The sequence below is a fragment of the Pongo pygmaeus genome, chromosome 13 (genome assembly GCF_028885625.2).
Source record: "Pongo pygmaeus isolate AG05252 chromosome 13, NHGRI_mPonPyg2-v2.0_pri, whole genome shotgun sequence".
NCBI classification, from domain to species: domain Eukaryota; kingdom Metazoa; phylum Chordata; class Mammalia; order Primates; family Hominidae; genus Pongo; species Pongo pygmaeus.
The window spans coordinates 46,676,876-46,702,916 of NC_072386.2; the positions used below are offsets into that span (position 1 = coordinate 46,676,876).

Consider the following 26,041-nt stretch of genomic DNA (forward strand, 5'->3'; position numbering starts at 1 on the left):
AAACCCCTCAAAAAAGCACACAAAAAAAACTGACTTCAAGTTTATCTTGAATTAATACAGAATTTAAATTCACTTATTAATTTCCCCTTCCAAATATTTTTATGGTCATATTGTTATCTAGTAGAGAGCATGAAAATATAATTTGTAAGGTGCAATCTGAAAAAGAAAATGGCAAAAATTACTTTAGAAATTGTATTTCTGAGATGAATATAGGTAATGAGCAGTATTTTCTTTCTAAAGAAAAATTGCAAAACATATTAACTGAAAAATTACTATCATTATTAGAAACATACTTGGCTAAAACATGTAATTTTATTGGCATTTCTAAAAAATCTGTCATCCTCATAAAATACAATAAAATATGCTTAAACTAAATTTATCTTAATTATTCATTTATGATTTTCCATGATATGAATTTAAAAATAATAATAATATAACATTTTACAAATAGTGCCTACATACATTTAATCTTAAAAGTGCCCTGGAAATTTATAGAATGAGGAAGAGAAACTCAGAGGTTCTGTGACTTCTACAATAATGTATAATTACTAAATAGTTAAGATTCTACTGAGGCTTCTAAAATAATTTCTTAAACTATGGTCCTTCAAACATTTGGAAAAAGAGAAATATTTGCACTTACATGATAAACTATTTAGAATGTTTTCTTTTACCAATTTTTTATAGATATAACATATTTATAAAGTAATAATAAGTAATTAAGAATTGCATATTTTTTTAAGTCCCATGGTCACATTTGCATAAAATTTATTTCATAGATATTTAAGTGTATATTTATCTTGCACATCCTGTGGGAATATAGTTTATCCCATTACTGTTAAAACTTTTTTTCTGTATGAGATTTTGATGAATATTGTATTTCATTCATGATTATCTAATTTATGATTATGTTGATATATTTTACATATGAAATCATTCAAAATCAATATATGTTTTGACTTCAACCAACAGCACACCATTTTTTAAATTACTGTGTAATCATCTCAATATGTACAACCAAGATGTCTGTGTCTATTGATCATAAAAATACAGTAAAGGAGAAAGGATATTTTTTATGATGTATCTCCCTACTATTAATATCTACAGTACCAATAACCATGCAATGGATATAGTAGTGAAGGAAATGTTTTTTGTCTTCAAATAATGTTTTCACCAGTAGACACTTATGATTAACTGGGCACAAAAAGGAAGGTGTGGTCAGATTTGTCTGAGGGAGAGATTAATAATAGTATCTGAGTGTCAAAAGTTAATTAGACATTTTCTAAGCTGGCTAGAATGAGAAAGGAATTTTAATCAGAGGGAGCAACATAAATGACAATACAGATACTTACACATCCAATGAATCATGTCTATTAAGCACCCACTCAGGCTTACTCTGCTGTTTGGATAATGGAAAAGTTACATAAAGCATTGTCAAAGTATTAGTGTTCCCTAAATCAACACAAAAATAATGTTTTTTTAAAAAATTTTCCTACTGAAATTTTCTTAGGGTGACAATGAATATCAATAGTAAACTCAAGAAGAACAGATAGTTACGTGCTTTCGCTTTTTAAAAAAGATTCTAAGTTATACTATAAAGGTATATATAATTACTAAATACTTAATAAACTCTAATCATTACCACTATAACGTTTTGCCCTTCTGTTTCCATTTTTACCCAAACAAAAGAGACAATATTAAAAAAAAAAAAAGTGTTGGCTAGCATATTCTGGATTGCCTGTGCATACCACCTACATTCTACCAAAAATTGCCAGGCTCTATGCACTGTGTAGACATGACAACTGAGTTATTTTGGGTAAGTCATTTGTTTTATTTGCAACACATGAGCCTTCATTTTCATGGAATAGAGAAAACCCAAATAATACTAAAGTGCTCTATAGAATATACTGGAGTCAATTTTAAAGACAATTACTTTTATTTAATACATTTGAGCTTTCAAAATTATGTTTACTTTTAAAGCATATTTCTGAAATTTTATATTCTCAGAATACATTTCTCTCTGTATATGCAGAATTATAGAATTTCCAAAGAAGTATTACAATTTAAGAGAGAATTTAAGGCAGCATACTAAGAAGGCTCATCTTTAGTAATGGAACAAGAAAGAAAACTCAGATGAATTTAAAACTTCAGCTATGACTTTACTAAGACCCAAAAAAAGTGAGTTTTATCAATGCAAGGATAAGCATTCATTCCAATTGCTCTAGAAATGTTTTATAAAACAAATAACTTTTCATTTGAATTTTTTTCACATTTCAAATTCTGCATACAACTAGAAAATACATATTCTTTTTTTGCATCTGGCCATAAAAATTATAGGATTCAAATTGTTTTTAACATTCAATATTTTATATTTATTTGTCTCTCATAATCGAGATTTCCACAGGAAAATATGGATCTTCTTGCCTTATACTCAAGAATTATGGAGATATTAATTGCCAGATGTTATATTCTTTTGTCCTGCAGTAGGCACGGTTCTGTCTCAAATGTCACTGGACATGGGTTAATTGGATAGCATGCAGACCCATCTAGGAAACCTCAAGATTCCTTTTAGTCTTTCCTCTATGAAGCAAGAGCTGTGTGAATTTTAAAAGAATATCACTTGCCTATCTAAGCCTCAACTGTTGCAACTGAGACATAGAATAATAAGAGTATAATTTCTTAGAGTCTACGATTCAAAGTAACATTAGATGTCAGAGGTAAGGCTAATTTGATTTTGGATGTCTCTACTTGAACCAGAAATTCTTTACTAAAACTCAAGAAATGATAGTCTATAATTATCTGATATAGAAATTTTGAAATTTTATGTAGCGGAACTTACAGATAGCACAATGCCAGAAGTTCATGCTTTGATACAAGTGTTCGGCTAGAAATACATAGCAATGACAGGTACTTTTGAATATGGCTAAAGCAAAAAAGACCTAATTGAGCAAAGAAGAGAAAAAGAGGACCAACAACTAAACAAACAAAGAACAAATTGAATTTTACTACTTATAGATACGCTGGGCTCCTTGTGAAGAGAGGCAATAGTGGCTGGGATATTGACATTCTAGAGGCAACAGAAACTAAAGATGCTCCATAGGAGGTGCAAGAGTAAAGTTCAAAGCTTGAAATCTGAGTTTAGGGTGGAGCTGGCCCATGCTCTACAATGGAGAATAAATACAATTCCCAGTCCAATCATAGGCTTGGTTATCGTTTACAGAAAGTTCTATGTATCAGGAGGCAATAAGACATAGAAAGAAACAGGCTTGCCTCAAGAGTATGAACTCATCTCCCCATTCAGTAATTCACTATATCTGTAATATCAAAAGAAGACAAGAATCCAAAGCAACATTACAAAATGGGGTTGTACATTGGGGACCCTGGGTGATAAGTTGCCAAAAAAAAAAAAAAGAAAAGAAAGCTAAATAAGAAATACTGGGAGAAAGAATAAGAAAGAGAGAAAGAAAACTATAAACAAACACAAAAAATGGGCCCACCAATTGACCTTGTATAAAATTATTCAAAAATATGTAAAAATTCTGATGCTAAAACAGGTAATAGTAAAAATATTTTTAAAAACACCATTTAAAAGGCATCAAAAATATTCTATGAAAGTAGTACATTTAAAACATTCACAACCTTTCACTAATATTTATAAAATATTGCTGAAAGAATTTAAGAAGATCTTAATAAATGAACACAGACTCAATGTTCTTAAAGACTCAATATTATTAAGATATCAATTCTTCCCAAATTGATTTATTGCTCAATAAAATACCTATTAAAATTCCAACAAGCTCTTGTTATAGAAGTACAAAAGCTGAATCTAAAATTTATAACTAAAGTAGTCAAAGTGAATTGTCTGGGATAAATACATGAAATTTGTTGTCTCACAGCCATGGAAAACTAGGAGAAGAACGCAAAAAGAATGAGGTTCACAGAGGAAGTTTAAAGGGCCAAAGAAAGAGAAAATCTCATGCCGGGTGTGACACGCCTGTAATCCCAGCACTTTGGGAGACTGAGGCGGGGGGATCACTTGAGGTCAGGAGTTTGAGACCAGCCCGGCCAATACAAAAATCAGCAGGGTGTGGTGGCACGCACCTGTAATCTCAGCTACTTGGGAGGCTGAGGCAGGAGAATTGCTTGAACCTGGGAGGTGGAGGTTGCTGTGAGCCAAGATCATGCCACTGAAATCCAGCCTGGGTGACAAGAGCAAGAATGTCTCAAAAAAAAAAAAAAAAAGAAAAAGAAAAGAGAAAAGAAAAAGAAAGAGAAAATCTTTCTCTGCTGCAGAGAGGGGTGCTGGAGAAACGGGTTACTGGTTCCCTGGTGAAATGCAAAGGGTTTTATAGATGGGCTTGAGGAGGTGGTGTCTGATTTACATAGGGCGGGCACAAAAGATTGGTCAGACCAAATGTGTCATTTGCATAAGGCACAAAAAACTGGTTAGGACTAGGTGTACATTTGCATAGTGCACGGGAATCTGGCTGCCCCCACCCTAATCTTTTATTACGCAGATGTGTTCGCTTCCTGACCTACCTACGCCATGTTGCCTGTTTCTTTACTGTACATGTGCTGACGAAGAAAAGGGAAGATGGAGCCTCCATGTTGAACATGCCTGGCCCTCAGGTAACCCTTTTCTGTTGGCACAACTGCTGGCATTCACCTGTGCGAGCTTCCAGCTTGCTTATCTGTGTTTGCAGCTCGATTTTTCAGGCTGCTCTTTGTTAGAAAATAAATGATTTGGGGGCTGCTTTTTGTTAAAAGGGAAATTCTGCCGAGGACTCTGTTCTCCTTACTATCTGCCTAGATAATTTCTTTCTAGCTCCTGTATCAAAAGCATTTTTTAATATTATAAATTTGGAATATTATATTACCTGATTTTAAGACTGCTTTAAAGCTAGAGTAAATTAAATGTGTGAGATGAACATAAAAACGAACATATGGATAAGTGAAACAAAACAGAGTTCAGAAATAAACCCACACATATATAGAAAATTAATACTGGATCTAGGGGCAAAGTAATTAAATTTAGGAAGATTTTTTTTCATTTAATGATACCAGAACAAGTGACTATTCCTGTGCACAAAAATAAACCTTGCTTCTTTCCTCATATATATCAAAATTAATTGAATGCCAAAATTGGAACCAACCTAAATGTCATCTACTGGTGAATGGATGACCAAATTGTGGTTACATTTTACAATGGAGCACTGATCAGCAGTACAAAGAAACAAATAACTGATAGACAACTGATAGGAAAAAATCCATCCTGCTAAGTGAAAGAAGGAAGACACAAATGGCTACCCTGTGTATAATTTCATTTAAATAAATTATAGAATACATAAAATTATAGCAACAGAAAACAAATCAACTGTTGCTAGAGGCTCAGGGTAAGAGTTGGCAATTGATTGAAAAGAGTACAAGGGGAAATATTTTAGTTAGTGAAAGGAATTCCACATCATTGAGATAATGGTTACTTGACATTTATCAAATTCATCAAATTTTATATTTAAAACTGGTCAAATTTCATATGTAAATTATGTACCTAAATAAATTGACTTACAAAAAAACAGATCTTTTCAACTTAATACAGGGAAAACTGTTGTCAACTTACACTCTTATAACATGCAATTTACCTGTCATGCATGGGAAAATAATAATATTTTGGTATTTACATAAAAATTAGTATTTAACACCAAAAATCAGTTCATCAAAGTGAACATCATTGGGGCAAAGAGAAAAATAACCCAAAATTGGTGCTTTGGCATGCTAAGCACTTTTAAATTAAAGGCAATTAGAAGGCATAGAAGCTACCTGAGAATCAAGGACTTGCTAACCTTCTCTTTTTTCTTACTCCCAAGTGCAGGGAGTGTCTGTCTCTGGAAGTTCTCTTATCTGTCTGAGAAAAACTTCTTTCAAAAAAATGCAATTGCCTTAAGACCTTCTCCCTAGAATTCTTATCAAATTATCAGAAAAGAGTAACCACCAGAGAAGAGGAAATACTAAACTTTGCCACCATGCTAAGATAGCCTTTCCAGCTATTCTTTGAGACAGCTCTAGAGGTTACCTGGGATACTTCACCTGCATAATAATGTAACTTTTGTTCATGGCTAAGTTCCACCCCTCACCTTCCCACCACCTTCTCCTGCCAGAGCTCAGAGGAACTTTGTCCCTGGCTATTGTGTGTTGTTTGGGCTCACATATCTCTCCTGAAAATCACTTAACTAACCCTCATAATACTTACATTCCCTATCTTCCTCTCTCCTGTGAGAAGTGTGCTCTTTAAACCTCAACCATCCGACTCTTCCTGGAGTCTCATATTTGGAAAACCCCTTTGTCTATGTGCAGATTAATCGATTTACATGCCTTTTCTCCTGTTAATCTGTCCATTATAAGTATATTTTGACAGGATGACTCAATCATCAACCCTTCAGAGAAAAGGTTTAAACTTTACTACAACATTGAAAGATAAATATATGAGAAGACAGAAATAATCAGTTACAAGCAACATTGTTAAGCACTGAAAAATAAATTTAACTGTACATATTTCAAAAATAATTATTATTTTGAATTAAAATAAGAAAATCTAAAATTCTGAACAATAATAAGATGAAGGATGAAGGAAGTTTAATAAGCAGCTAGAGTAAGTTCTTACTAAGTTCTGGCAGTGGATTAAAATATTAATAACTAAAATGCAAGAAAAATACCATTAAATAGTTTTGCATGATAAAGCTTTAACACCAACTTCTAAAAATTATATTTCAAACTAAAATAGAATAATATGAAAAAAATTACCAATTCAAGGCAGAAATGGAGGGAAAAACAGAAAAGGACAGTAAATAGCACAAAATGAGATTAAACTAATATTAATTATATCAGTAATTACAATAAATGAAAGAATATTAAATTACCTATTTAAAAAAAACAAAGGTGATAAGTTCGGCTGAAAAATATAGCAAAGCACATGTAAAACCTACAGAAAAATGAAAACAAAAGGATGAGCCATTTTATAGGCAGCAATGAATAATCCAAAATTACTCACATATAAAAACTAATAAGTAAAAAGAGAATATTACAAAATGACAAAAGGAATAATTTACTATAAACTTCTATGCTTCTAAAAATGTATCATCAAAATATATACAAACCACATGTAAAATTTTTGAAGGCAAACATTGACCAATTTACAGTTGTCAGGGACATACAATCTTGATGAAGGATTAGTAAGAATTAGTACAATTTGAAAATCCAGTTTTATACATGTATAACTTATTTATATAGATACATACATACATATATATTTATTTTTTCAAAAATTTCAACAATTTTTGTTGAAAATAATTGAAACTCAAAGACAACTCATAATAGTTTAAGAAAACAATGTAGTGCACACTGCAATTCGATTCAAAATGAGAGGAGGGAATTGCCCTGGAAGCCATTCACCTCCTTTACTTGAAGTGGAAGAGTTGTCTTATTAAAAAATAACAAAACAACAGAAAACCTATAACCTACATAGCATAATGACCTCATCTTTTCAACTCTATCTCTAAAGTAAATAGGCTAGCAATATTTTTTACAAAGAGGAGGCCTTGCCTCTGAAATGTCCTTACCAGGACATCACTTGCTAAGGGTAGAACCTAGGATCTATGAAGCTATACAACTGTTTGAAGTATAAAATAGAGAGGATTCATAATTTAAATGATCTAGCTATATGAGAAACTGCACAACCCTCACTTTAAGATCATTTATTCTAGGCCACAAAGGCATGTCTGACTGGGAAAGACAGACACAAGTAACAACCCAGTCCTGGACCTCTCTCTTTGAACCTTTTGATTGCCAGTATCCTTAAAATTACTTAGAAGAGTGATACTGGGTTAGATGTCTGGCTTGTGTGCATCTGATAGTCTAATTCTGTGTGTTTGCTCAATGATAAAGGGAAATATATTTTTATATTATAATCATTTATTGAAAAATTTAAAATACATTTCTTAATAACTCACAGATTAAAGAAGAAATCAGAGTAGAAAACATAACATCTTTTTGAATAAAACAATGATGAATGTGTCATTTGTAAAAAATGTCAGGGTGTAGCTAAAATAATAAATGTAATTTTAGGTTTTCAGTGAATTTATGTGTAATAATGAAGTTTCAAATATGTGATACACTTATGTTAAATAAAGGAATATGAGATAAACAAAGACATATATTGAAGAAAAATATGTGTATAAATGGACAAATAGAAAACTAACACTCAAGAAAATAGACAATAAAAAATCCTCTTACTTAAAAAGAAATAGACATTTATCAGTCTAAATGGTATTAATTCTTCAAAATTCCATATAAAAAGTAACTCTACCTGATTTATCATACATTAAAACCATACAATTAAAAGGGAGAAATAGAAACATTGTTAAAAGATTGAAGAAGAAGAGTTAAATAATGAGAAAATGCTATGAACAAATTCTTGCTTAAAAATTTAAAATGGAGGAAAACTGACATTTTTATGTAAAAATATTTATTACCAAATTTACTTGGGAAACACATAGGATCATTTTTAAGATCACAATTTTTAAAATTTAATTTTTTTGAGGTCCTCATATCCCCGCAAATCGCACTGGATATGTATTATTCTATGATCATATTCTAGCAAGTCTCCAACTTGCAGTTAATTCCTGTGTTATCCAACACATTTTAGAGAATTCAAATTAAACATAAAAAGGAAATGTTACCAAACTCATTTTATGAGGATAGAATGAAAGAAGCGAGAACAGAAGTGAGAGCAGAAAATAACATTAAAAAATCAATATGAATATAGACATAAAGCACTAAGTAAAATATTACGAAGCTGAATTCTTCACTGTATTAAAAATGCGTCGTAGTCAAGTAAAATTTATATAATGAGTGCCTTTTGGGGAGATATTAGACAATAGTTGATAACATTGCAGACCTGCCTATGGAATTCCAGTTCTTACTCTTCAGCTATTCCACCTGAAGTATTTTTCTCTAAAAGCACATTTACGCATAAATATGTATAATGAAACATATTAGATGACTCATTGTAATATGGTTTGTCAGATACTCTGAATATTGAGGGGAAACCTACATGCTATTTAATAGGGAATAAAGAAATAAACATTTGTATGATGGAAAACAGTGAAAATAATTGACTAGAGCTGTTTACAGCAACATTGTTATATATAAAATTAAATTAAAAATTAATATTTCAGAGAGTTACATAAATTATGATAAATTCATGTAGTTTAAAAACATTCTGAACAATTCTATTATTATTGTTGGACATATATGTATGCAGTGAAAATAAAAAAGCAGGCATGGAAATGATAAACTCAAAATTTAGGATGGTGTTTACCTCTATGCAACAATAGGGATATATAGAAGCCTTTAAATTGTTATTCTTAATATATTTACTTAAAAAATATATATACTGACATAAATATCCTGGGATGTTTATGTCTGAGAAAGCTAATCGTGGTACATGAATGTTATCATTTTATGTATATTTTTAAATATTTTAAAATAAAAAAAATGTTAAAAAATAAAATTGGCCAGGCACGGTGGCTCACGCCTGTAAACCCAACACTTTGGGAGACCGAGGTGGGTGGATCACCTGAAATTAGGAGTTTGAGACCAGCCTGGCCAACATAGTGAACCCTGTTTCTACTAAAAATACAAAAAGTAGCCAGGTGTGATGGTGTGCACCTGTAATCCCAGCTGCTCAGGAGGCTGAGTCAGGAGAATCGCTTGAACCCAGGAGGCAGAAGCTGCAGTGAGCCGAAATGGTGCCACTGTACTTCAGCCTGGGCAACAGAGCAAGATTCTGTCTCAAAAATAAATACATAAAAATAAAAAATGAAATAAAATTATATTCAATTATGTATTTCTGTAAACATCAAAAATGTTTAAATCTGAGTTCTAAAAACATAATGGTTTGTTTATGTTGTCATACAAATCTGGAATTAGATAAGAAGAAACCGGTTTGAAAAGATTATTAAAATAAGGTGAAGGGAACTCTTGATGGCAATGGGAGAAAGTTCCTACCATAAGATCTGTAAAAGTCTTCAAGGTCAGGCAGAAAAAGGCTCTTCTTTTAATAGGGAGGAGCAGACAAGGCTAGAAAAAAATGCAGTATGGGCGAGTGGAAAGAGGTGAGTGGTATGATGGGACCACAGGGAATGTGTGTTTCCCTGAGTTAAGCAGCTTCTCAGAAGGGTCCCTTAGAGAATAAGTGTGTTTCTGGATCAAAATGAGGATGAGTCAAAGTTCAGGGGCCTAAGGAAAGGAGAGAAGTTTCACTAAAGTCAGATAAGCCAGGTATTTAGTCCAGATTTCTTCGTGGGTAAAAACAGCTGAGCTATTCATCATTCAGGTAAAGAATGAGAATTTGGAGGGTATGTCTGGCCTTGTCATAAGGAACAAAGGTGTCATCTGCAAATCATTTGAAGAAGGGTGATTCTTTGCAGTAGCCTTGTCAGGAATACACAGGTTGGGGATTTCTTTAACCATCACTCTAGAAACCACAGGTCTCAAGTTAAGTTTAACATTACCAAAATTCGAAAGTAAGTAAACGGTAATCTCTGTATATGGTGTCTACAAAACCTATTTGGCAAGTTTTTTTAGGTCTAGTCTTTTAAGTAAAACTAGTACATTTCCTTATCTAACATTAGAAACTGGGTTATATTGGAAGAGACTTGGCGTGGTCGGTGGAAGATCTAAGTCACAGCTCTCAAACTCATAGCCAAATCAGGCCAGCAGCATTATTAAGAATGACTGGCTCAGTTTATGTTGCTTGCCTGCTTGGATAGTCTATATTTTTTGTTTGTTTGCTAATAGATTTCAGTGCATTTCAGCTGGCATGTACTCTTCACTTCCCAAAGACAAGCCACGGCCCCATTGCTTTCGCTGTTTGTCTCACGGGTTTATATTTCTTTTCTCACCATTGAAGAATTTTAGCTTGCCACCCCTAGTCTAAATCATAATCTAGCTACTCTAGAAGGCCACCATCCTCCAGACTCCTGAATGGTAGATCCACAAACAGCTTGCACCATGCACCTGGAAAAGCAGCAGACACTCAATGCCAGCCTGGGAAAGCAGCCAGAAGTGGGGGCTATACCCTGCAAAGCCACAGGGGCGGAGCTGCCGAAGACTATGCCAACGTACCTCTTGCATCAGTGTGACCTGGATGCAAGAGGTGGAGACAAAGGAGATCATTCTGGAGTTTTAGAATTTGACTGCCCCGCCAGATTTCGGACTTACATGGACCCTGTCACTCCTTTGTTTTGGCCAATTTCTCCCATTTGGAACAGCTCCCATTTGGTACAGGTATTTACCCAATACCTGTACCTCCATTGTATCTAGAAAGTAAGTAGCTTGCTTTTGATTTTACAGGATCATAGGTGGAAGGGACTTGCCTTGTTTTAGATGAGACTTTGGACTGTGAACTTTTTGGTGAATGCTGAAATGAGTTAAGACTTTAGGGGACTGTTGAGAATGCATGATTGGTTTTGAAATGTGAGGACATGAGATTTGGAGGGGCCAGGGGTGGAATCATATGGTTTGGCTCTGTGCCCCACCAAAATCTCATCTTGAATTGTATTACCATAATTCCCATGTATTGTCGGGGGGACCTGTTGGGAGATAATTTGAATCATGAGCCTGGTTTCCCCCATACTGTTCTTGTGGTAGTGAATAAGTCTCATGAGATCTGATGGTTTTATCAGGGGTTTCCACTTTTGCATCTTCCTCATTTTCTCTTGCCGCTTCCATGTAAGAAGTGCCTTTTGCCTCCCACTATGATTCTGGGGGCCTCCCCAGCCATGTGGAACTGTAAGTCCAATTAAACCTATTTTTCTTCTCAGCCTCAGGTATGTCTTTATCAGCAGTGTGAAAATGGACTAATACACTAAACCAATGCAATTATTTTTACACTGGTTTAGATTAAGAGATATCTTAGGTTAAGGGACAATACTATAAAGATATATCTACAGAGATATATTTTGGGGTGATATATTCCAAACTCTTTCACCACATTTCCTGGAGTTGTGCATTGTTTGTTTTAATGAGAGTGTGACATTAGTAATTTTTCTTAGCCTTAACTTTCATGTATAAAAAAATAAACTTAATAATAGGATCTTTTAGTATTATGTGGAAGTTTAAAACAAGAACAAAAATTGAAAGATATCAGAGAGCATTATTTGTGCACCTGCCATTTTTAAAATGCATTTTCTTCAAAATACTCAATATGCCACAGAGGTTAATATGGTGTGGTTCTGTGTCCCAGCTCAAAACTCACATCAAATTGTATTCTCCAATGTTGGAGGCAGGGGCTAGTGGGAGGTAATTAGATCATGGGGGTGGTTTCTCATGGTTTAACACCATCCCCCTTGGTGTTGTCACATCTATTATCTTATTTTACACTGTTAGAAAAGTAAAGTAGGGTTATTAATTCAAAATCATACAGAAACTGATGTTTCTACTAGTGTGACTTTAAACTAGAGATCAATGTTATCGTACATTCTGGGAATAGACAAAAAAATTGCCAGGAGAATGGGCAGAAGAGATGTTCTGCATAAAACAATGTTAATTATCTATAATATTCCCTCTGTCTCTCTTATCAGCAATTGGCCTCCATTCTATACCATACAGATTCCGACCCAAATCAGGTTTTGTCAACTTTGTAAAAAAAATAGCAAAAAGATGAGATATTTATGATATATTTTAATTTGTGAAAGCAAAAATAGTTCTTGTTCAATGCTTAATTTTGTTAGATAACATTGATTTGTAGTTATTGCTTTAATATTTTATTACAAAAATTACTTTTCAATAGTTAGTAAAAGAATCAAGTTAAAACCAATGATAAAATGCAGATATAAATGTGTGTTTTAATCAAAACAAATATCTTAGGACTCTGATAATTAAACACACTATTTTATATACATTCATTTTCACTTGTATTCATTTTTTTAACATATGAACAAAAGTATCTGCAAATGTTTTGTGTTAGTCTGAGACAAAGTATAAATGTCTAGATATTCACACTTTTGCTGCAACTGCATTCTATAATGGCTTTAAACTTTATTCTTTAAAAATGTAATAGTGTTTCAAATTTAATCACTTTTGTTCTGCTGTTCTGCAGAATTACACAGAAATATGCTTATGCTTAAGCTAAAGATCACATTTTCTTATGAATGTGATTTTAACATTTTTATTTACTGAGTGATAAATAGGTTCAAATGTATCTCTGTATACACTTTTAGTTTGATCTTTTAAAAATCTTTTATTTAGAAAAACAACTATTTTAAGTAAATGAATTAACTGAAGTTATTATGTCTTCATGTTTTTATTTATGTCATACTATAATTAAAGATCTTGCTTGTGAGAAATGTCCTTACTAAAATATCTACTAATAGTGCAACATTTTAGAGCTCAGAAGGTACTCTCAAGACCTACGACAAGCCCTGGAGACATTTATCCATCGTCTTGGGAATTAACATTCGCTCCTTTTTACTTACCCAAATTTTTGCAATTAGCTTGAATTTCTCCTCCAAAAATGGGTTTCTCTTTTCTAATGCATTATCAAGCTGCAGATTTCCTGAATTTTTATGCTCTGTTTCCCTTTTAAAATGGAACGCTTTTAACAGCACCCAAGTCACATTTTTATGAATGCTCCACTGCTTAGAAATTTCTTTTGCCAGATACCCTAAATCATCTCTCTCAAGTTGAAAGTTCCACACATTTCTAGGACAGGGGCAAAATGCCGCCAGTCTCTTTGCTAAAGCATAACAAGAGTCATCTTTATTCCGTTTCTCAACAAGTTCCTAATCTCCATCTGAGACCACTTCAGCCTAGACTTGTTCATATCATTATCAACATTTTTGTCAAAGGCATTCAACAACTCTCTAGGAGGTTCCAAACTTTCCCACATTTTTTTCTGTCTTCTGAGCCCTCCACACTGCTCCAACCTTGGCCTGATACCCAGTTCCATAGTCGTTTCCACATTTCTGGGTATCTTTTTTAGCAACACGCAACTCCCGGTACCAATTTACTGTATTAGTCCTTTTTCACACTGCTGATAAAGACATACCCAAGACTGGGAAGGAAAAGAGATTTAATTGGACTTACAGTTCCACATGGTTGGGGAAGCCTCAGAATCATGTCGGGACGGGAAAGGCACTTTTTACATGGCAGCAGCGAGAGAAAAATGAGGAAGATGCAAAAGCAGAAACCCCTTATCCTATCAGATCTCGTGAGACTTATTCACTACCATGAGAACAGTATGGGGAAACCGCCCCGATGATTCAAATTATCTCTCACCAGGTCCCTTCCACCACATGTGGGAATTGTGGGAGTATAATTCAAGATGAGATTTGGGTGGGGACACAGAACCAAACCATATTATTTAGGTTATCTATTCACCCAAATAGACAGTATAATAAGGTACTGTCTGAGCTTTGGTTCCTCATCATTTTAGTCACTCCAGATCATCAAAAATAGATAGGTTTGTTTAAATAAGATAATAAATGGAATGTATTTCATACAGTGCCTGCCAATATGCCATAATAAGAACAGCTATGTCCACTATAACCTTTAGAATAACTAGAATGGGCCAAATACTTTGCGTGATTAGATGAGAGAGAGAGAGAGAAAGAGAGGGATGAGAGAGAGAGAGAAAGAGAGGGAAGAGAGAGAGAGAGATCATGGCTACCATTTACATTAACACAGAAGGTAAGTATTATATTCATAACCACTTTAAAGTTGAATAAGCACAGAGAATTTAAGTAACTGAACAAAGGACACATAGCCAGTAGGATATGTTTTTCTACTCCTGTATCCCTGCTCAAAGCCTGTTCTCATTTTACTATGCCAGTGTAGTAGAGGCATAGTTTTAGCTTTATTATTTTAGGGTTTTGTGCTGGCCTTGAGAATTAAATTGACATAAGACAGATTAACAAGGAACATGCATGCACATTTGTTTAACATGAGTTTTACATGACACAAGAGCTTTCATAAAGAAATGAAGATCCCCTAAACAAATGAAGACCCAAAGAATGAGTTAGTGTTGAATGTTTATGTAATGGGTTTGACAAAGAGTAGTCAATTGTGAAAATGTGAAAAGGCAAAGGGATTTAGGTTAAGAGAGTTAATTAGGTGGAAAAGTGGCTAGAAAGGTAAGGGTAAGTTTAACAAAATTTGTGTTTACAGATGTTCCTTAGTCTCAACTTTTTACCCTTGATGATGAGAATGATGTTTTCCTTGTGGTATAGGGAGGGCATTTTTTTTATGAGAATTTTATCTCCTGCTTTTAAGAAGAAAGAATATCAGCATTATTTTTGCACCTGCCATTTTTAAAGTGCATTTGCTTCAAAATAGTCACTATTCCATAGAGATTGATATGGCTTGGCTCCATGTCCCAGCTCAAATCTCACGCCAAATTGTAATCCCCAATGTTGGAGGTGAGGCTGGTGGGAGGTAATTGGATCATGGGGGCAGTTCTCATGGTTTAACACCATCCCCTTTGGTGTTGTCACTCATGATAGTGAGTGAATTCTCAAGATACCTGGTTGTTGAAAAGTATGTAGCACCTTCTCCTTCTCTGTTTCTGCTGCTCTGGCCATGTGAAGTGCCTGGCTCTCCCTTTGCCTTTTGCCATGATTGGAAACTTCCTGAGGACTTCCCAGAATCAGAAGCCAGTATGCTTCCTGTGCAGTCTGCAGAACCGTGAGCCAGTTAAACCTCTTTTCTTCATAAATTACCCAGTCTCATGTATTTTTTTATTGTAGTACAAGAACAGGCCAATACAGAGGTATATTTTGGAGTGACATATACTGAACTCTTTCACCACATTTCCCAGAGTTGTACAATACGTGTTTGTTTAATAAGAGTGACATTAGTAATTTTTCTTAGCCTTAAATTTCATGTATAAAAAAGTAAGCATAATAATAACGTCTTCATAGTGTTATGTGGAAGTTTAAAACAAGAAAAATAATTGAGAGATATCTGAAATTTGTCCTGACACACAGTAGGCCTTATTAAATATACTTTATCAACTGGGAACCAACGGCAGCTGTTAAACATAAAGCTTACATTTGCACAAGTTAGATTATTTTTGAACTAAATAACTCTATTACCTCCATTCCAGCCAAAATAATTTATATTTCAATATTTTACCTGTTCCTTGATCATATTGCTTTAATGCAAGATCTAATAATGCTCTAAACTGTTATATGTTTTCCCACAAATTGGATGTAGTCCCTTAAAATTTTCTGTAGTTCAATTTAATACAATTTATTTCTTTCCTAAGACAGTTTTACAGATCACTCCACAGTCCAGACTATTTTAAATATTGTCATAGGATGTTCTACAAGACAAGAATATTGCTATTTTCACACAATGCTTAGGTGCAAAGGATTTTTAGGTAGCATTTTCCATGTACATGAGCCAATCCAAATCCTTTTAAAAATATTTATTCAAATATGCAACTCTAAATCATTACCAATCAGGGCTTTAATTTTTACAAATTTTATATTCATATAAAATATATTATTTTGGAATTTGCTCTTTCCTGATGTTCTATTAGTTGAGCTGTGAGTTTACGGCCATTATATTCAACAATGGATTTTTTTAACCACTCAGAATAGGAGAGATGTTTCTATAATGGGTTTCTTTCCTGCTATAGGTTTCTAAGAATAGAAGATACAAATTTCTACCTCCACATTAAAAAAATCTAATAATGCTATATATTACTGGTGAATAAATACCCAAACCCTCATCTTCAGGGCAACTTCTTCTCTTACCTAACTATATAAGACCCAAAATACCACTGGTCACTGCATGCAAACAAAGATGCAGACAGGGTTTTCATAAATTTTCCCTTGACCCAGTGTCACCGCCAAATGCATATTCTAAATATGAGAGTCTAGTCACCATGTTAACATAAACTGTTGCTTATGAGCTCCTTTTGGCTAAATAAGAGAGAGAGACAGGCTCTCATTTTACCTCAGTTAATGGGAGTTAATTAGAAGGATTCCTGGGAATTTAGTTTAAATAGGAAAAAAGACTCAATAGCTACACAGAAAAGGCCTGAAGGAAGACAGAACACTGTGAAATATCACAAAGAACTTGTTCCTAGTGCATCTGAGTTGAGCAGTGGTACTGGAGGTTCTGTGGTGGTAATAAATAAAAGGTTAGAGTAGAGATTTTTCAAAGGTGTAATTAACATTTAATAAGATAAACCAATAAAGCCATTGTCTTTCCTGCAAATTCCTGCATAGGGGCCCTCATTGCCTAAACATTTTAAGTACGCATGTCTCAGTTCTTCTGGTGTTTCTCATCAGGTTTAACTATTATGTCAATATATTGCAATTAAAAATGGGTAAACAGACTTCTGCTTTTAAATTTGAAAGTATAACCCCTCCATGACTCACATGCCATTATAAACAACTAGAAAATAATGCACAAGATTTGCAACAATTGTTTTAAGACATTGTACAGTAGTCAAGACAGGACTGTGATTTCAGCAAGAAAAAAAAAGAATGAGGTAAATCCTACAACTATTCCAGTGTTTTTCCAGAAGGAGATTTTCTCACTATGGAAGAAGAAAGGGAAAACTCCAAACACAAAAAACCTATGGTCTTAGTGAATTGAGGAGGAAAAAAAAAAATGTCAGAGGGTTCTGCTAGAGGCCACTACATAAAGAGGACTCAGAGGGTAAAGACTATACAGAAGTAAGCATAACTCAGAGATAAGAAAGAGGTGAATCTTAAAAAATCATTGGAGGCTGATGGATCAAGCCATATCTGAAAACCCATATCTGAAAACTCATCCTAGACTTTTCATTTATGCGAAAGCACTTATGATGTCCGTTTCTGGCTTTTGCGACTAGAAAGACTGATCTAATAAGGATATACCACCTTTTTTATTCTAAACTCAATTTTCCCTACTACTTTATAATTTTAAGATGTAAAGTAATGATAAATTGGTATTTTATAACAATAATAAAAATCAGAAAGTGCTTAATAGTTGGGTACATGGATGGATGATTGGTAGTTAGTTAAGTTGGTGTTTTTATTGTTTCACATAGTTTAGACACTAGCAATATAGTCAATTCCCTGAAATTTGCATTATGCTTTTCAAAGAAAATTAATTTAAAGGCAGTTCTGTTCATTTTTACCATGTTGAAGAAAAGAATGCAATGGGAAAGACCTTATCTCTGACAATATACATTCAAATATATCAGAAAAAAATGCAGGTAAAACTCACAGAAGAAAAATACCTGATTTTTTTGATGTTAGAACAATCATGATAAAGGTAATGAAAGAATTAAATATTAAATTTGACAGTAAAACTAAACAAGAAGAAAAATGTTCTTTTAAAATTCTCAGAGGTCTTTGTCATAAATTTCACAACATGTATCACAAATGTCCTACCATGCTCCTGTAAAATGATTAAATCTAGTTGTTTTTCTCAAGCAAACTCATTCAGATTTTAGCTAAAGACATTTTTCTTCACAATTCTAGAGTTTGAATTTAATTTTCAAATTACTACTAAATGTCATAGCTCTGATTACCCATATTAAAATTAGCAGCGTTTAGCATGGCTCGCATATCAGAGTATAAATGAATGAAAACAATAGACTAAATTTATCGTTAAAATGTAATATGGTCTTGATTTGTTTCATATGGACTGGTGAATAAACAGATAAGTAGAACTTTTTTTAAACTTATTAAGTTTCAATACTTACCAGTGATACAGGGACTTATCAGGTGTCCCAGCCTGTCTTTAAAAGATTTAATATGGCTTTCTGGTACACTATTTATACAGACTTTGTAAGGTAACTGTCTATTTAAAAACTTGTTCAGATTCAGTCTTTACTTTAAACATATCATATCCATAAAGCATATGACATATGGGAAATGATCTGTGCGGTATAGTACCCTGGAGTTGATCCTGAGCAGAAAAAGTGGAAAAAGTGAGGAAATCCAAATAAAATCTGTAGTTTAGCTTATTGTTTCAATGTTACCATTTAATTTTTGACGGATGCTTTATAGTTATATAAAAGAAACATATCATAAATGTAATATGTTAACTTTAGAAGATGTTATGTTATGTAACATGTTAACTTTAGAAAATGTTATGTAATACGTTAACTTTAGAAGGTGGACAAATATATTATTGTTAGGTTGTTAAGAAAGATGGATGAATGGTATAAAGAAACTATGTTTTATTGTTAAACTTTTCTGTAAATCTAAAATCACTCCCCCAAAATGTGTATTTTATAAAATAAATTACACTTGGGCCTCATATATTTTATTTACTTTCATATCTCTTGGAGATACCTTCTTAAATTCTGAGACAGAAAAAATCACTTGGCAGCCACTCAGTTTGATGGCTATTTTACTTTATTAATAGCCACAAAATATAGCTTAACTTGGTCTCTGACTCTGCCGGTGAAGGATGAGATGTGGTTTTCCCTTTAGAGGATCATCTCGCAGAGTGCTCTGTGCTCTTGCATATGGTGCTTCCTATTCCTGGAATATTCTGCTTTCCTACTAAATTCATGCTCTTTCTTCAAGACTGCTTCAGTATCTTCTCTTCTGCATATTTTTCTCTAACTTTCCCTACTCTCTAGAAAAATGAAATACACTTAAATATATTAAAAAATTTATACTTTACAGATTTATATAATCTCTCATTGTAGTACTGAAATAGTGTTTATCACAATTAACTGTGGAACTTCTTTTCCCAGCATCAAACTCTCATTTCATTTAGGATAACACCTTAGAATCTGAGTCTTTAGTAGGAATTCTCCCTTCAGAGAAACTATACTTTGAGATATACTGTCTTATGTAACAGTAACACAATAATCATATCACCCATTTTGTTTTATCCAATGGAAACTAAATATTTTGCAATATACTGCCCAATATCAACTCTTTAAATACTGCCATAAAAAAGCTTTTATTTAATACCTATTCTCTTATAAATATGTTTTTGTTATACTCTGACTGCTGAATTTCACTTTAGTGTAATTTTTTTATGCTGACAAGTTTTTTTAATCACTTACCATAATCATTCTCCAACAAAATTATGTACATAATATGTAATTATTTACAAAATGTATTTCCTATGATTGTACATAAAATGAGAAAATACTGTAGAATTTGAAGAAACAGTTGTATAATCTGATGTAAGATTTTTAAAGTGGATATTTTTATTATGGCTTCTGTTTTGTGAACAGATGGAAATGAAGTACAATGGAAAAATGAAGAATAGTTAGGAAGATATTGAGTAATAAGGCAAGAGCTTTTGAGGATCAGATTATTATGGTAACTGTAATTATGGTGAAAATTGATACCTCCCTGATTATATTTTGAAAGTAGAGGCACAGAATTTACTAATAGCGGCTGAGAGAGAAAAAGAGAGAGAGAAGGAAATGCAGAGATATCAGTAATTTCTTTTTAAGACAGAAAGGAAATAGAAGAATGTAATTATCATGTACTACTTGGGGAGCTACATTTGGGACATATTAAGATGACACTTATCCATCCAAGTGACAATGTGGTAGAGGAAATTTGATTTGTGTCTGAAATTCAGAATAGATTTCTAGGCTAGAGACATACAGTTGGAAGTCTACAGCATAAAGATTGTGCTTAAAGCTATGCAACTTGCTTAGGTTCCTGGAAAGTGAGTAAAGAAGAGGGTTAAGATGAAAAGAAACCGTTAAGAAAACTAAAACAGAGTCGAACCTGTCATGAATACAAAATGTAGCCAATGCTTCCAGAAGGAAGTAATTGGCTGCTTAAAATACTGGTGATGTTAGCTACAGGCAGTATGCTCCATAGTAGACATTCGGAACTTATTTTTTTTTAAATTTGCTAAGGGGGTACATCTTATGTTAAGTGTTTGGGTTGGGGGAGGAAATCTGGTAGATGATGAATATATCTATGGCCTTGATGGTAGTAATGATTTTATAGGTATATACTCATCCCCAACGTATTGGTTTGTATACAAAAATATGTACAGTTTTTATGTGTCAATCACACCACAATTAAGTGGTTTTAAAAAATACTGGTGATGAATGAAGTAAGGTAGGGGATAAGAATTAACCATTGGATTTAACATTGTGTAGCTTAGGGTTGACTGACAAAAGAAGTGTGATGGTGGAGGAACAGTAAAAGCCTATTTGGAATAGTATTAAGAGAATATATAAGAGAATGTTCATGTGATGATGATAATGATCCAGTAGAGACATGGCAAAAAAATGATAATTCAGAAGAAGTTGAGAGGGGATGTTATTGAAGCAACAGCCCTTATTGGGTGAGAGGACTTACTGCACAAGTGGAAGGTTGTCCTTAGCTAGAAACAGTCTACTCCTATTAAGAGGAGTGAAAGCAGTTGAGAAACATAGATGTTGAAAGGTAGATAGGTATATGGGACTGGTGGCTAAAATCTAGTCATCTGAAATGACTTCTGGATTTTCATTACAGAATTAAGATATCAAATCTTTGGCTGGGAAGGCATTTTTAATGTGTTTATATTACATTATGAACATTATGGGGGTGGGAGTTTACAAAGAAAACGTTTTAACTAGAAGCACATCTGTATTTTGTAACTGTGATTAAAAGGCATTATCCTTTTATGTCATCTATTATATTAGTAGGGGAGATGCTATTTATAAAAAAGAAAAAAATAAAATCCATGGGCAGATTAAAAGGCATAGTGAAAAACAAAATTAATTTCAATGATCTCTATAATAATTCAGAAGTAAAAATATGTTTACAAGTGTACACACTATCAATCAAGCTCTTGTGATTAAACTTATAGTAATTCTCTTTATTTATTTGTTTTTGAGATGGAGTCTTGCCCTATCGCCCAGGCTGGAGTGCAATGGCACGATCTCAGCTCACTGCAACCTCCGCCTCCCGGGTTCAAGGAATTCTCCTTCCTCAGCCTCCCAAGTAGCTGGGATTACAGGTGCATGCCACTGCGCCCAGCTAATTTTTTGTATATTTAGTAGAGACAGCGTTTCACCATGTTGGCCAGGCTGGTCTCGAACTCCTGACCTCGTTATCCGCCTGCCTCGGCCTCCCAAAGTGCTAGGATTACAGGCATGAGTCACTGTGCCAGGCCAGTAATTCTCTTTAAATCATCCTTGTTTGCTACATAACTTGTCAGAAATTGGTCAACTCAACCTAAGGAATACACTACCCTTATTACTATCCCCCTAAAAAGAAAATCTGACAAAAGTGAGATTGTTTTTTTCTGAAGTTGTGAATTATTTTATGTACTTCAAGGCTTGATAATTTATCCGTAAGTGTATCATGCTAAGGTAAGAACTTGTTTAAAAGTCTATTTTTAAAATTATTAGTTGAAAACCATTAAAATTCACATGCTTTAGAGATTATTCGTAAAAATGGTAGAAACCTCTACCATAATTGAATTATATGGTAATTTTAAAACATTGTATTATGTACTTCCAAAAACATGTCCTGTGGTATACATATTATCAGCTTCATTTCATAGATGAGAAAAGAGTCTCAAAATATGTAGTTCCCCCCAAAACATAAAGACGATACTGCAATTAAGAATTCTGAGACTCCAGTGTTCTTTCTAAACAGTTCTGTGCTCCCAGTCAAGAGGTTTTTGTCAGAATTAGCTTACACTTTCACGCATCCTTCCCTCGTGGCATCCCAGTAAAGGCTTCCAGGTTTTGTAGTTCTACTAGCTGACCACAGGAGACTTTTAAGGAAGATTAAGAAGTTTTACTCCATGGCTAGAATACATTTGGCTCTCTCATCTTTCTGTCTTATTGATTCCCTTCAAGTCATTGCATCATTGAGTGCCCTGGAAAAGTATTTTGCTGCCATTCTTTCACTACTTATTTTTTTGATGCTCTGGATGATAGCAGTGGAGGGAAGAATTTCTGACAATGTATTTTGATATCTTCCTCTTATCACATAAGCACTGGGAAACTATCATCACACAAAACCTCAGCTGGCCTAGTTTCCCATTTCTCAGGTCATATTCTATTTCTACACAACTTTGAAAGTAAAATGTTAAATTCAATGCATCATTTACTTCAATTTAATGTACTCTTTATGATTTTGTATTTGCTCCATATTATATATGCACTATTTTCCTTAAATATGAAAAGGCAAAAAAATGCACACAATTTAACTATTTTTAAAGTGCATTTTTATGAAGGATTAAAAAAAATCCTATTTGGAAAAGCTAAGAAGTAAAAACCACAGCATTTGGCTCCTTTTCAATGTAAGTAAATATATAAACAGCCTGTTGAAATGCAGATCTTCTAGCTCACAGATGATTTTTCTTTTCTTAGAAGCTTAGTTAGAATCGTCATTGATCTCCTTCATAAGACAGGTTCCCATTGGAGTTGGACTGGCATGTTCATTTTCACTTTATTGATATTTAAGGCTTTGAAAACATAAAAATATACTTCTAAAATATGTTCTTTAAAATTTAATAATAAAAATCTGAGCAGGTTTAGATGTGGGTATTTTAGTCCATGACAGGTTTTAAAAAATAATTTTGAAAATAAATTAGGGTGTAACTGCAGTTAATTCTTTTAGATCAATTAGCGTAAAAATATGTACGTCATAAACCTTTCACCTAAAGCATCTTCTTTATTCTGTACAATGTATAGCAACATCACAGGTATTTTAATGATTGGACAAATAAATTTATTTAACAAATCAAGTGAAGGTGACTTTAAAGAAACACATTAGAAAACATTACAAGTTTTCACATTATATTTAGAGGTGGCACAAATGAATGACCCGCATTTGCACTAGGAAAGGAACTTATAATTTAATAGGCCAAAAATTCTTGTAGTATTAGAAATCATCTGTTGTTTTTATATTAAATAAACCCTAAAAATGATATGAAGTACACTGACATAATCATAGGTTATATATCAGCAGGCTAATAAGTTGAAGAAATGTTTTTTCTTTATATACCCATGCTAGAAGGAATATTGCAAAAACACACTAAGAAAAAATGTAATCCTGGTGAAAGAGATTACCCAAAAGCAGAGATTTAGGAATAGCAAAAATGAAGTTTTCTCTGCAAGTAATGTAATTTATTCCATTATTTATTCACTATCTACTGATCTACTGAACACCCAAAATGTGATACACATTATGCCTTTTTTCACTGTACCCCTTTTAAAAAAATCAACCTTTCAAATTACTTATTAAAAATTTTAATTCAATGTAATTTATTGAAAACTGCATAACTCTAAGGAGGATGGGAAAAATTCACCTTACAAATTAGGGATATTGTATTATTTGGACATTCTAGGTAGGGTCTATGAGATTTGCATGACCTGAGATGATATTTGGCATCAGAAAAAAATGCATGGCTCTAAAAACAAAATTAATATTTAATAATGAACATCAATAAATGTTTAATTAGATGATTATTAAACAGTATTATAGTAACTAGCCATCAAGAATTCAACTTATTTAGTTCAGAAATAAAACTAAAATCACAAGGATAAAATTGGTAAATTATTTTTAAAAGTAAACATTATTTTAAAAGACCATTTTAACATGTAATGTAAGGACTTCAGAAATAAATACCCAGAGCTTACTTAAAATTTAAAATGGTAAATATATTCTTACCAATAATGTTTTAACAGAATGTTAGATATCGTGTACTTTGTTAACCAAAACAGACTATATTTCACATGATGATTAGAGGAAGAAGGCAAATATACATGGAGCAGAGATCAACGTATAATATGAGTATTTCTACAATGAATGGTATTTAGAAAAATAATAAAAATTTACAAACCAGTGACTTACCAAACTAAGAAACATATCTGAAGCAGGTGGATGGCTGGTTGGTAAAAAGATAGTTTTTAAACACACCTTAGACTGCCTCACTCATCACTTATTTTACAATAATGTGACACTTCCCAAGTAGACATCAATAACTATGGAAGTAAAAGCAGCACAAGTTGAATGAGGAACGTAAGAGGAAAACCTGAAAGTGTTTTTACTAAGATTGTACACTTAAATAATCAATAAGAGGAATTTATCAAAGCTCTCTCGTCCAACATAAACTAGAATCACAATGTTTTATTAGCCATAGTTTTAACCTTGTCTCCTGTTGTAGAAAAATGTGTCTTAGAATTTAAAAGAGAATCTGAAAGCTCAGTAGAAGGGAGAGCTGTACCCATAGTATGCCAACATAGCAGGGAGATACTATCTTAATGGCTCTGGGTTCATTTAGTGACCTGTGCTTAGCAGAGTTAGAGGAAATGTCCTATAGCCACTAAAAGTATTCCCACACAAACAGCAGCAAATCAACAAGCTGTCTTGATTAATTACTGTGTATTGATTATGGGGATCAGAGCATCTGGGAATACAGAAACCTGAAATTCCGCAACATTTTTGGATTTCCATGTAATTGACGTATTACTAATGGGGTTGAGACAAACAAAAAATATTGGCAAGAGTAATTGAAATATGTTCCTTTTTAATGAAATGCTATCATATAGTAGACAAGAATCTGTGGCAGGTGGAGATCAATAGGAAACATGAAAATGAACTCCAGGAGTTTTACTTATACATCTATTTTTAAAAAATTAGAAGTTGACCAAAATTAACATAGTCTATTTTTATTGCGATGTGCTATTATTCCTTGTTGATATTGAGGAGAGATGCAAGCATGTATCTGAAATGTACATAATTAATTTCCTTAGAAAAATTGCAAGAAAAGCAAAAAAAAAAAGAGCAGAAGACATATACCTTTAATCTTAGTCACTATGGTAGCCTGAACATCCTTTTGGGATAGATATGACAAGAAAAAGCCTATTGCCTAAGAATAAGAGTTTTGGTTTTGGATCCATTTCAAGGGGTGGCTTAAATTACCTATCTACTCTTCCAGTCATCATAAATCATACATCTGGTGTGGCGCTGCTGAATGTATGATTTTAGGGATGCTTCATATGACTTTTAGGAGAGAGCAAGGATTGGAAAAAGATAAAATCAACAAAATA

General features: G+C 33.2%; 1 long non-coding RNA gene across 1 annotated transcript in view; it reads left to right on the forward strand.

Annotated features, from left to right (window-relative positions):
* The first annotated feature begins 4,523 nt into the window (after positions 1-4,523).
* LOC134737966 (uncharacterized) overlaps positions 4,524-26,041 on the forward strand; it is a 119,837-nt gene continuing 98,319 nt past the window's right edge. Inside the window, exon 1 of the long non-coding RNA XR_010123444.1 lies at positions 4,524-4,626. This is a non-coding gene — a long non-coding RNA (uncharacterized LOC134737966). The remainder of the gene's footprint in view (positions 4,627-26,041) is intronic.